The following is a 13,201-nucleotide window of genomic DNA, read 5'->3' as shown; positions in this document are numbered from 1 at the left end:
TGAAACTAGGAAGATATCGTAGTTCTCATCACCTTGATTCGAATGGTGCAAACGACACTCAAATCCGAGTTCATATGCTCATGATATAGCCAATCAAATTTCTCGTAAAACTATGCCAAGTGGCAATCACTAATGAGGAAAAAATTTGGCAAAGGGAAGGTGCATGAAAAATGGAGGTCGAAAAAGGTGAATTTGTCACCTATTTAATTTTCACAGTGACCCTCAAAAACCAGATCTGAAATTTTAATTATTATGTTTAAAAAATAAAAATAAAATACGTTTGGGGGGTGCACTACTAGCCTTGCCACTCCTCAATGGTCCCAACATGTTTAAATTAACATCGTGGGTAGGTCACCCCCAGTGGACCCGCCCAACTCACGTTAAATATACAACCACCTCGTATATGGTGGATTTGGTGGAGGTCAAATCCGCCCACCCCATGTGGGTCAGCCCGCCAACGGGTCACTTTGATATTTAAACAATATAAAAAAAAATGTATATGCCGTGTATTTCAACAGTCTAGAACCATATTTGGGGTGGGCAGGTTTTGAACGTAGACTTCCCCCAACCTAATTCGTCATGCCATCGACAGGCCAATGACTTATCCGTTTATAAGTCTGCCTGATGCCTTATATAAAAACCATAAAATTTTCCAATCGACCCATTGGTGGAAGAGCAGAGCAGGGTTCGCATGCAGAACCAAGAGAGGGTAGAAAAGGCAGAACCCAAAAGAGGGGAATATTTGAATGCTAAAAATATTCCTTTGCGGTCCAAAAGCACCAATGTTAGAACAGGACAAATTGATAGTCATTCCAACACAATTTCATGCCACGAATCAAATGGTGATGTCCATTTTTTGCATCTAAGATCTACATTTTTTGTCCATGACCAAGATTGGACCTATAAGGGTGATTTATGTAAATTTGATTGTAATTCATTTCTTTGCTACAATTTAATGAAAAAAGGCTTCTCCACTTTGAGCAAGGCTTGGAGACGTAGCTCACATTGGGTGAACTCTGTAATCAAATCGTATGTGTGCCTTTGAGCTCATGATTGCTTTATGATTTCCGCATTTTTTCCATGTGCTAAGTTACCTGGTTACATACTATTTTAAATGCAATTTTGTATGCATCCTTGAAGTTAAAAGATTTGGATCACTGGATGAGGTATTAAATTATGCATCCAATGAGTGCTCCTGCTCAAAATTTGAGTAAAGCCACAAGGGATAAGTTGTAACTACGAGTTGAAAAAGGTTTTTTTTTTCTTTTTTTCTTTTTTTTAATCTAAAAATGGTGAATCATCTCGCATGATTGACATCATCATGTTAAATCCTATTGGTTTTTATAAATCTTATTTTGGTTATAGTTTTTGTTTTGATGCCCATATTAGACCTCAACATTTCTCTAATGACCATACCCTACTGAGGTAAGTAATTTCCCTATTGGAAACATGGCTATGGCTAGGTATGTTAAGGATGGGAGGAAATTATACAACATAGAAGTGAAGATATTTCCTAAAATTACTTCTAATTGTACCCCAAAATGTCACCCTCACCTCAAATGAGGATAGTATAAGGATGTAGAGTCTTAGCTAGACCATTGCGGAATAAAGAAGTATACCATTTTACAAAATAAGGATAATATTCAAATTATTATTACGTCAAATTTAAGGATAATTTGTGGGTAATAAAGACTTAGAGGGAAAATGGAAACTATGATGTTATAAAGAGGTGATCAATCCCAATATCAAAAATAAAAATATGTATCTCTCTCTCTAGCATTAAGAATAAAATGAATATTGCATGATAATAACTAATTCTCATCATATGTGAAACTCAACATTATTCAATTCCCAAAACACCATGGGATGAAGGATTCTATAACCTTGGAAATACAATGGGAGCACAAGATGAAACCCAATTTCTCTTAACTTATCTATTGTATGCTCACATTTGATGTAATTTTCAAAACATTTGTCACTACTGCCAAACTTCTTGACCTTCAAGTAAGGAAAACTATGATGATCTTGGTATACGTTTTTCATTATTTATACACTCTCGAAATGAAATATTAAAAATTTATGATCAATCTCTTAACTTCTTAAGATAAAATAAACCATATAAATTCTTCATGATCCTCTACATAATATACATATATAGTAATAAGAAACTATAAAATACAAAATAATATTTATTTATATAATATATAAAATAAAAAGATAGAAATAAATTATTATTTCATAAATTAAAATATATTACATATCACTTAAAAATGATTTTTTTCTTCTATAATTTCTATAAATTATCATATTAATATATTAAAATATATTGCATATCACTTCAAAATTACGTTTTCTTCAATTATGTTTGTAAATTATCATATTAATATATGGCAAAGGTTATATTTTTGTACACTATCATATTAATTTATTGTTAAGGTTATATTTTATTGATAGAAAACATTATCAAATATGATTTAATATTGATTTATATTAATATTAACAAGTAACTAAAATACAAAAATATCAAATAAGTACAATTGCTTCAAATAAATCAAATTTAATATAACCAAAATAATGGTTATATATATATATATATATATATATAATCAATTTAATATAATCAAATAATTGTTTTCATATATATATATATATATATATATATATAATATCAATTTTTATAATCCATATGGCAATAATTCATAGTTGACTTTGTATTAATTATTTATTTATTTAATAATTTAAAATATAAGTTAATATATATATTTTTTTAATATATAAGTTTCTCTATATATATATATATATATATATATATATATATATATATATATTTAATACCTATGGCAATAATTCATAGTTGAATTTGTATTATTTATTTATTTAGTAACTTAAAATATAAGTCAATCATTTTTTTTTTTTTTTAATATATAAGTTTCTTATATGATTTGTTAAAAGATTTGAAGTTTTATGGAACAATTGAATTTTAAAAAATTAAATTAATAAAATTGTCAAAACTAAAAAGTTAAAAAATAAAATAAAAAATGCTAAAAAAAACTTAATAGTAAAAAAGTTACTAATCTTTCTCATTGTTTTTTCCTAATTAAATTTTATATATATACATACCGTTAATTATTATTGTTTTTTCCTAATTAAATTATTTATATATATATATATATATATATCTCGTTAATTATTATATACAAGGTGTTAAAGAATATTTTTTATTACTATAATGTCAATATTTAATTTACAATTAGCAATGACTAATATAACTTGTTTTCCCATTTTTATTTTTTTCTTATTTTAATTATCTTTAAAAAAAATTATTATTATTATTATTATTATTTTTTAATGTTTTTTAACTTCTCCAAGATTAACTATGTATTATAGCATTTTTTTATTAATGCTTATTTTCAATAAATATTTTTATTTTTTTATTAATTATTTTATTGTGTTTTAAATTTATGAAATGAGCGGTATGTAATAAGTTAGTTTTGAGTTTTTATGTTGAAGAATAAAATTATAATTTACATTTGTCAATGTTAAATTAATAGTGATTAATTGGCAAATCCAATTTTATAGTCTTTCTTTAGCATAAACTAATAAATGCATATGTGAATAGGATACATTAATTGGGTAGCAAGATGTATTAAGTCTACACATTTATAGTTTTACTCCCATGTAAGTGTTGTGGAGAACATAAAATATAGTGGGAACTCCCCTCATGTATATTTATTTATATCATATTTTTAGCCATTTTTTATGCTAAGACTTGCTTATATTATGGTAGGACGTAAGTAAAGTAAATATATGTTATGTACGTAAGCATAAGTCATTTTCAACAATTTTATTTTTAGATGAATGTATAAGAAAGAATTGAATTAAAAAATAATAATAATAAAAATGTCAAAACTACAAAGTTAAAAAATAAAATAGAAAGGACTAAAAGAACTTTATGAATCAAAAAAATACTAATCATTAAAATTGGTTTTTCCACTTAAAGTGTGGATATATATATATATATATATATATATATATATATATATATATATATATATATATATATGGTTAGGAATATATTCTATTACCATAGTGTCAATATTTATTTTACAGTTAGCAAGGACTAATATACCTTGTTTTTCAAAAAAAAATGTTTTTTTCTTATTTTCTAATTTCAATGAGATTAACTATATATTATATATTATAACATTTTTTATTAATGATTATTTTCAATAAATATTTTTCTTTTATTATTCATTATTTTATTGTGTTTTAAATTCATGAAATAAGTGTGTCATATAATAAGTGAGTTTCACGTTTTTATTTATCAGAATAAACCATTATAACAACAAGTTTTGCGGGGTAGTGTAGTCCTTCCTATTCAAGCTAGAAATTATGATTTGAATATATCTATATATATATATATATATATATATATATATATATATATATATATATATATATTAATTTACATTTGTCAATGCTAAATTAATAGTGATTAATCGGCAAATCCAATTTTATAGTCTTTCTTTAGCATAAACTAATAAATTCATATGTGAATAGGATAAATTAATTGAGTAGAAAGTTGTATAAAGTCTACACATTTATAGTTTTACTCTCATGTAATTGTTGCGGAAAGCATAAAATATAGTGGGAAGTAACTCCCCACATATATATTTATTTACATCATATTCTCAATTGTTTTTTATGCTAAGACTTTCTTAAATTATGGTGGGAAGTAAGTAAAGTAAATATATAAGCCAAGCCATATTCAACGATTTTAATTTTAGATGGGTTTTCTACCAAACATCAAAATAAAAAATTAATACACAATAATTTAAAAGTCATGCATGAGTATTACAACCATATCATTATAGCATTATAATGTACAAAGACTATAATAAAATTTTCAAATTATTATCCAATCAAATGTTTGAAGAACAAGTTTTTTAAAAATTGTAAAAAATAAATATTTATTTTTGAAAGTTAAATATATGACACTCATTGAAACTTAGTTACTAAATCATTTGCTAGAATTGTGTGTTGGAAAAAACTATTAATACACTCATTAATACTACACTTTTAACCTTTGAGATATTATAATAAATTATGAATATTACACTTTTAACTTTTTGTAATATTATAAGCAGTATTAAGAAAATGAGTATGTTAATGAACGAATGCATTATTGAGTGGAGAAGGCTATTCTACAACCCATCATGATGGAGATGTGTCTGTGCTCAACTTATGTTATAATAAATCATGAATACTACACTTTTAACTTTTTGTAATATTATAAGAAGTATTAAGGAAATCAATATATTCCTAAACAGATGCATTATTGAGCGGAGAGGATCATCTTTTTGTAATATTATAAGAAGTATTAAGGAAATCAATATATTTATAAAAAAAAAATGCATTATTGAGTGGAGAGGGCCTTTCTACAACCCAATAAGATGGAGATGTGTGCTCAACTTGGAGTTGAAACGTGTCATTTTAAACAATATATTCTTTAAAAAAAAATATCGCAATATATGTGTTTGGTTTGTTCAAATAAAAGTATTATTAAACATCAATAATCTCATTCTTTGAATGACCATACTAAAGAGAAGTAAAAATATTTCTCTCACACTCTCAACCATCCATAAAATATTTCAATGTCCATGTGATATAATATAATTTTATATCAGCAGCAAGAGATCGCTCAATTGGTCAAGTTCATATTTCTAAGTACCTCCCTTACAGGGAGGTCAATATGTGAAATTTCCTCAACGCCCTTGTGGTTAGGCCTTGCTAGTTTGGCTAATGGGTTCAGGCCACTCAATGTAAGTCAACCACCCTTTAAAAAAACTATGAGTCAACCACCATTTAAAAAAACTATCAAGCTTCTAGAGGAATTAGATTTGTAGAGGTGCAAATAATTTTTTCAATTTTTGCATTATAAAAAAAGTTTACACCTCAAAAGATTTGATCCCTGTAAGCTGGTGCTACATTTGTGATTAAGATGGATCTATACTCTTATTATAAATTTTTTTTTTTTTTATTTTTGATAATTATAAATTAGAATAAAAAAATATATATTTATATTAAGGTTGTTTCATCTACCTTGTTTAAAAGTCTTTTACCTGCCATGAAATATTAATAGCCAATGAGAACGGTGCCGGCTTAGAATGGTTTCCCTTAATGCAAATCAAAATGTCACCGTTATTGGTGAGAAAAGCAATCACTACACTGAAAATTAAGGATCATCTCCCACTTAACCTAGCAAAGTTCACTTAACCTAGCAAAGTTCCCACCATAGGAATTGTCGCTTGTGGTGCGGTTAACCAAGCAAAAAATATTTGCAAAGAAATATACATACGGCCCACGGGAGAGGCAGGTAAACAACAACTAGCCCAGATAAAAAATGGAGATAAACTGTCTCGAGTTTTTGAAATTACAATCACGTCTAATATGGGAGAGGCAGGTAAACAACAACTAGCCCCGATAAAAAATGGAGATAAACTGTCTCGAGTTTTTGAAATTACAATCACGTCTAATATTGTAGCTTTCATATGTTAAAATTTTATAGATGTTCGCAGTAAGCACCTGTCCTCGAGATTAGTCGTTATTATACCAATAATTTAATGCAGTAAACACCTGTCCTGGGTGTTAGTTTTTATTACACCAATAATTGAATGCATTAAGCACCGCCCTGCGGTTCGTTGACTTTACACCAATAATTGAGGGAAGATTCGAACGCCGCTCCTGCAGCCATAAATATGGTATTTTCTGCCAAACTGGTTTCTGATCTTTTTAGTTTTAATAGTTTGCAGTGAAGGCAATTTAGCATTTTCTAGGAAAGTAAAGATGATAAAGGTTGGAATGCAGAGTGGAAGTAACATTTTAAATAGAGGGCCAGCGGATTTGTTAGATGTGGAGTCCAGTAGAGTTTCGAAGACCCATCAAGGCCTGAAGGTCGGTATAAACTATATTTATCATTTTCTTTCTCTGCATTATGTTAAGATATTTAATCAACCATAGTTGGCCCTGTGTAAGCATTTGAGCAATATAGTTCTTTAGTTGGGCATGATGTAACAATATTTAGTTGACGTTTATTGTTACTCTGTTTGTCTCGTTGACTTAAGGAACAGTTTTAATTTTCTGCTAAAACCACGCACCATTTATTCAACCATGGTTGGCCCCGTGTAAGCATTTGAACAGTTCTTTACTTTGGCAGGCTGTAACACTACATTGTATGGTTGTTATTTTGTAGGTGCTAAGCACCGCCACCACTCTGAAGTTGGCATTTCAAACCATCGGTGTCGTTTACGGGGACATAGGGACTTCTCCACTCTATGTATATGCCACGACTTTCCCATACGGGAACCCTAATACCGAAGATCTTATTGGAGCTTTCTCGATCATCATATATTCGCTCACTCTTCTGCCACTAATAAAATATGCTTTCATTGTACTTCGGGCCAACGATAATGGGGAAGGTATGTGACTTCTTTTTTATAATTCGTTTTATATATGAACGTTGAGATAACTCTAACTCCCAAAATAGTTTTTTAAACATTCATGTAGTCAATTTAAAATTGAGTTTTAAAATTATTATAATAGAATAGCAAATTGGGATTTTATTACTTATGTATATAAAAATATTTAATATGCTACTTGTCAAAAAAAATTAATATGCGAAGCTAAATTAGAGAGAAAGTCATTGTTTGTCTTGCATGGTGAAAGGAGCTCGCAATAATAGCCTAAAATTTAAAAAGTTTATTCAGTTTGTTTTACTGAATGTTCATTTTTTTTAGGTTTTGAAAAATAACGTATCTTTTGATCTTTTATGAAAATGAAAATTAATTTATTTATAAAAGATGTTAGTAATTTTTGACAAGAAACAAATTTGTCAAAGATTGTCCAAAAGTATAGTAGATCAAATATATTATAAAACATAAATAGTAGCCATGTTCTTGGTGGTATAAAAAAATATGTGATATCACATGATGTTAAGAAAAAAAGAGGTAGCTACAATCTCTCAATAAAGTGTTTGTGGTAATACTTTGAAGTGTCTCCATTTATTTGCTAGCTGATTTTCTAGATTTCGATGGTATGAAGAGTACCTTCTTTAGATATATCGTCTCTTACACAGTTCCTTTCCTTGTGGATGTGTTTACAAGAAATCTCGTTAAAATGTTGTTTGAGATGAAAGACCTCCTCAAATATGGGCGTCAAATTATGAATATGTCAACATCACACCTCATCGTGCCAATTCACAACAACCATTGAATCACCAAAATTTGCAAGGAATGAACATATATTTCAATAACAAAGAGAAGGAGGAGTTTTACGCTAAGAAGCTCCGCATAATTGTTTGTACCCCTTCTTAAAGCACTATGATGATTGAAAAAATCATTTTCAAGAGATAGAGGATAGCTCCACCACCACATGATCCATCAACAAAAGTTGCACTATCAAAGAAAGCCTAGGGAAAATATTGTCAATTTGCTTAGTCACCACATTTCGACGGACACGACATTTCGAGGGACATGGAAACCATCTTCAGTAGGGAGGAGATCATAATCAGTTAAATTTTTTGTTGCCACTTGATTAGGAACAAAACATTTGTCCTTTTATATAGTTCTATTCTATACATTCCATAAGCCTCAACATCCCAAAGGTGGAAGGTTCTTGAGTTTGTTAGGATTGATTTGATCCCTCCATTCCTTCCATGCCTCCCAAAATGATCCCTGGTTCTAGTTTAAGCTTCTTCTCTACCTATCCCTCAAATATTTCCATAATGGTTCAAAGAATGGACAAGCTATGAATAAGTGATCAATTGATTCTGCTACATTTCTTTCAAGTGTACACCAACCCAAAACTAGCATATAACGACACTTGAGAAGGTCCCAAGAAGGAATTTTTCTTTGAAGCAAACACCACATAAAAATTAGGGATTTGGGTGGCTTTTTAGCTTCCATATTTTCTTTCACCAGCAACTCCCTCATTTTTCTACCTATCCCTTCATATGTATACATAACCATATTTTGGAGTATAAGACCCCTAAGCCTAGTGCAACCAAGAAAGAGAATCCATATCCTCTTCACGAATTCAAACATGTGTCATATTCAATGCCACAATCTAATTATTCCAAACGATCGGATATTCGAGTGACAAATTGGGGGCTTGGGTAGATACCGATCCCTGAGACCAAATCGAGGTTCTTATAGGATTTTCGACTTGGTTAAGCATGAAAATGCACTCTTCATTTAAAATTGGATGATGTGCACTTATACTGGAAAGCCGACTTTTTTTCGAGAAGAGTATCTATGCAAATTTTTACTTTCTAAGCATTCCCAACCTTCCAAACAAGCCCTTCTTCCACCATAGAGAAAGAAGAAAGCATCTCTTTCCATATGATCGACATCTTCAATCTTTTCTTTTCACCGAATCTGAGCCAATATGCCAAAGAATTTGGGAAAATGTATTTCCTGTGAGCAACAACAATTCAAAGGCTATCTATAGATCGCATCCTCCATCCAACTTTAGTTGTCAGGCCTTAACAAAGTAGGGAAATATTTTGAAGCCCTAAGCATCCCATACTTTAGGAAAGGAAATTTTATCCGTTTGACCCTAGAAAAAATTATGCCTTCCTTATAACCCATCCAAAGGAATCTACTACAATGCTTGTGAATGCTATTAAGAGCCCCTACAGGAATTGAAGCCAGCGACATCCAAAACCTCGAGAGAGCTTCAAGGACAGACTTGAAAAGGACTATCCTTCCAGCTCCAAAGAGCCATTTGAAACACCAAGTAATTATTATTTTTTCAATCTTTGCATTAAGGCACTACCAATCTTCCCTACTATAATGGTTAGGATTCATAGAGGATTCTAGATATTTTAGACTATCTTCAAGTTCCATAGTACGGAATGGAAAAATATTTTGTGCATAGTCCACTTTATCCCTGAATAGAACAATTTGAAATATGGAGGATTTTTCTTCGTTTACCTTCATGCCAATAGCTTTTTGGAATAGATTTAGAACCATAGGGGTTTCATTTAACGAATCCCTAACATAGCACGTCCATTGATGGTATACTAAACAATACCCTTAATTTTAACAACATATGGGAAAATATCTCTAAAATTTACATTATTTAACCCCTACCAATACAAACCTAATACACCTTCTCAATTTAAAAAACCGCTACTTTCATTACATATTGTAAGCATCCATTTTTCATTAACCTTTTTTTGTACCCCTTTATATTTTTTCATTAACTTTGAGCTCCATTTTTTATATCCCCAATATAAAAACCCTTTGACCCCTATTATATGCCCAATATATTATGTCATTTTTTCTTCAATATATATCCCGCGACAACAATGCATGTGGTATGGTAATGTTCCTCTACTAAAACCCCCATGTTTAGATCACCCTTGATTGAGTCATATAACTATGAGAGCTATCGAAGAAAAAGACATCATTGACAAATAATAAATGAGAAATTGTCACATGTTCAACTACCCCTACTCCATGAACATCACACCTACTTTTGTCTTTTAATAATAAAAGAATTTAGTAATATTTTTATTTATAATTAAATTAAAAAATAAGTATCAACTTTATTTTATAAAATATATTTTACTAATATTTTATATTATTTATTTTTTATGGATAGCTGAATTTCATTTTTAAATAGAATTTGATATCATTTTATTCTATTAAAAATAATAAGGTATATTCACATTTTAATTAAGATGCATTTAGGTTGTAGGTAGTTTTCTTTGCAAGGACATTTGTAAATATTTTTAATTTTTTTAAATTTTAATAAATTAAATTATAAAATTAAGATTTATAATATTAAAAATTAGAAAAATAATTATAATTTTTTATTTAAAATTTAGAAAAAAAATTAAATAACTTATGTTTATAAAATATTTCATATACACATTTAAAAATTAAACTTAAATGAGAATAATACTCCAGTCATTAATCAAATAAATTAAATCTAAAATAATTCATATATATATATATATATATATATATATATATATATATATATATTAAATTCCCATCTAATCCAAGCTTTATGTTATTGAAACTAGTGTATGCACATAAGTTCTGAAACCGATTTTCAGTTATTTGTAATTTCAGAAAGACATATTTTATTTTGAAATAATCAAAGTGTTCAAGAATTAATAAAAATATTATTAAAACTAATTTTCTTTTAACTTCGTGTAGGTGGTACATTTGCACTGTACTCCTTGATATGCCGGCATGCCAAGGTAAGCCTCATCCCCAATTTTCAACTAGAGGACGGAGATCTTTCAACATATAAGCTTGCCACTCCCAACAGACAGTCGAAAATAGCGTTGGGCATTAAGGAAGCTATAGAAAAAAGCAAAGGAGCCAAGACAATTTTGTTAATACTAGCGCTTATGGGAACCTCCATGGTAATTGGAGATGGTGTCTTGACTCCTTGCATATCAGGTATCATCCTCAGAGAGGAATAGATTATTTCGAAATACCAATCTATATTCCTATTGACAATTAGTCAAAGAACTACTTAACAATTTCATGTCCCATGAGTGGCAACAAATCTACTTTTACAGCCTATTAATAACGTGCACTCCATGGAAAAATTTATGGTCATTCAATATGTGTTGCACCTAACCTTTATTTGTATGTTTATGAAACAGTTCTATCGGCAGTGTCAGGGTTACAATATAAAATCGCGATAACCCAACGTAAGAAGTATTCCTCTGCATTTATGATAGCTTAGGGTTAACTCAATAGATCCTAGTAGTTCATATAGAAATATCATGCCCTAACGCATAGATACTAGTTCATATAGAAATAGCATGTCTTATTGCAACTGGAAATAAATATTGTTTGATTTTATTTGAGTTTGAGGTTGCAGAAGCAGCTGTTGGGATATCTGTGGCGATCCTGATTATCCTCTTCTTAGTCCAGAGGTTCGGAACCGATCATGTGGGCTACGCATTTTCTCCTTTTGTTCTGATTTGGTTTGTGATGATCGCGGGGATTGGCGTTTACAACCTCATCAGATATGATCCAAGCGTCTTACGTGCTTTCTATCCAAGGTATATTATTGACTATTTCAAAAGAGATGCTCTGAACGCATGGATTTCTCTCGGAGGAACCGTTATGTGCATAACAGGTACACATTCTTTCCTGTCTCCCAATTCATCAGATTTGGAAATCCTGTTGCTGATTTGTCGCATAGAGATGCAAACTTTATCGCTTGCAAACTGTACTGTATGACGCAGGAAATGAAGCAATGTTTGCCGACTTAGGCCACTTTTCTGTTCGCTCCATTCAGGCATGTCGATTCACTGCACGCTCCTTTGATTATAAAGTCGTGTGATTCCAATGAAATTCTTGTTGTCTCATTAACATAAATTTATATTAGACATGATTCAAATTAAAAGGACAATGTTATTAGGTTTTGGCATAAAAAACAAGAAGTTTTCCTGTTACGGAAACGGGGAAAACTTCCCCCTCCGGAAGGACATGGCCCAGAATAGTAAAATAGTAAAAAAAATCAGTAGTGAGGATAATTATGTCTAACTTTAATGCAATGCAGGTTCTTTTATCAATTTTATTCAAGGAAAATCAGGTTACTTGGAATAATTAGCTAGTGGTCTTTAAGTGAGCATGCTTTCAGTCTTGGTATATGTCTCCCTGCCTTGGGGATTACCCTATTTCCTTACTTTTCCTTACTTCCTAGGAAGACTAGCTCCCCATTATCCTCATAGGAAAACCTCCTAAGAAGATGAACTAGCTATTACCATATTTAGTTAAATCTTAATAAAACAAGCTCCTAACCAAACAAAAAACAGTTTAATGTCTGTTAAACACATTCCAACTAAATTTTTTATATAAAATTTATGTTTTCTTTTTAAATTTATCAATTTATAATTGTGAAGCTATTTTTTACTTGGAAAAGAGCTAGTCTTCCCAGGCCACCTTGTTCGATGTGTGTAATCCTTGTTTCACGGGCAAGTAAAAACAAAAACCACCCATCCGGGTGCTCTCAAAATTTGCCACAATCTCGAGGCAGAGTTCTACACGACAAATTCCCCTCCCAATATGTGGATCTCTAACTTTACGTGTAGTTTCATAAAGATTTAAAGTCATATTCGTCATATAGTTTCAATTAGATTTAAAGTCATATTCATCATTGTTCTAGT

At 30.0% G+C, this 13,201-nt stretch overlaps 1 pseudogene; it reads left to right on the top strand.

The window, feature by feature from the left end:
- The first annotated feature begins 499 nt into the window (after nt 1-499).
- The window catches only part of LOC149202681 (potassium transporter 5-like), a 254,070-nt pseudogene continuing 241,368 nt past the window's right edge, over nt 500-13,201 (top strand).

The sequence above is a fragment of the Pinus tabuliformis genome, chromosome 2_1 (genome assembly GCF_031772625.1).
Source record: "Pinus tabuliformis cultivar Carrire ecotype Pingquan chromosome 2_1, CPIR1, whole genome shotgun sequence".
In the NCBI taxonomy this organism is placed as follows: Eukaryota; Viridiplantae; Streptophyta; class Pinopsida; order Pinales; family Pinaceae; genus Pinus; species Pinus tabuliformis.
The sequence above is the reverse complement of the archived record's forward strand: the minus strand, read 5'-3'. Positions and strand labels throughout refer to the sequence as shown.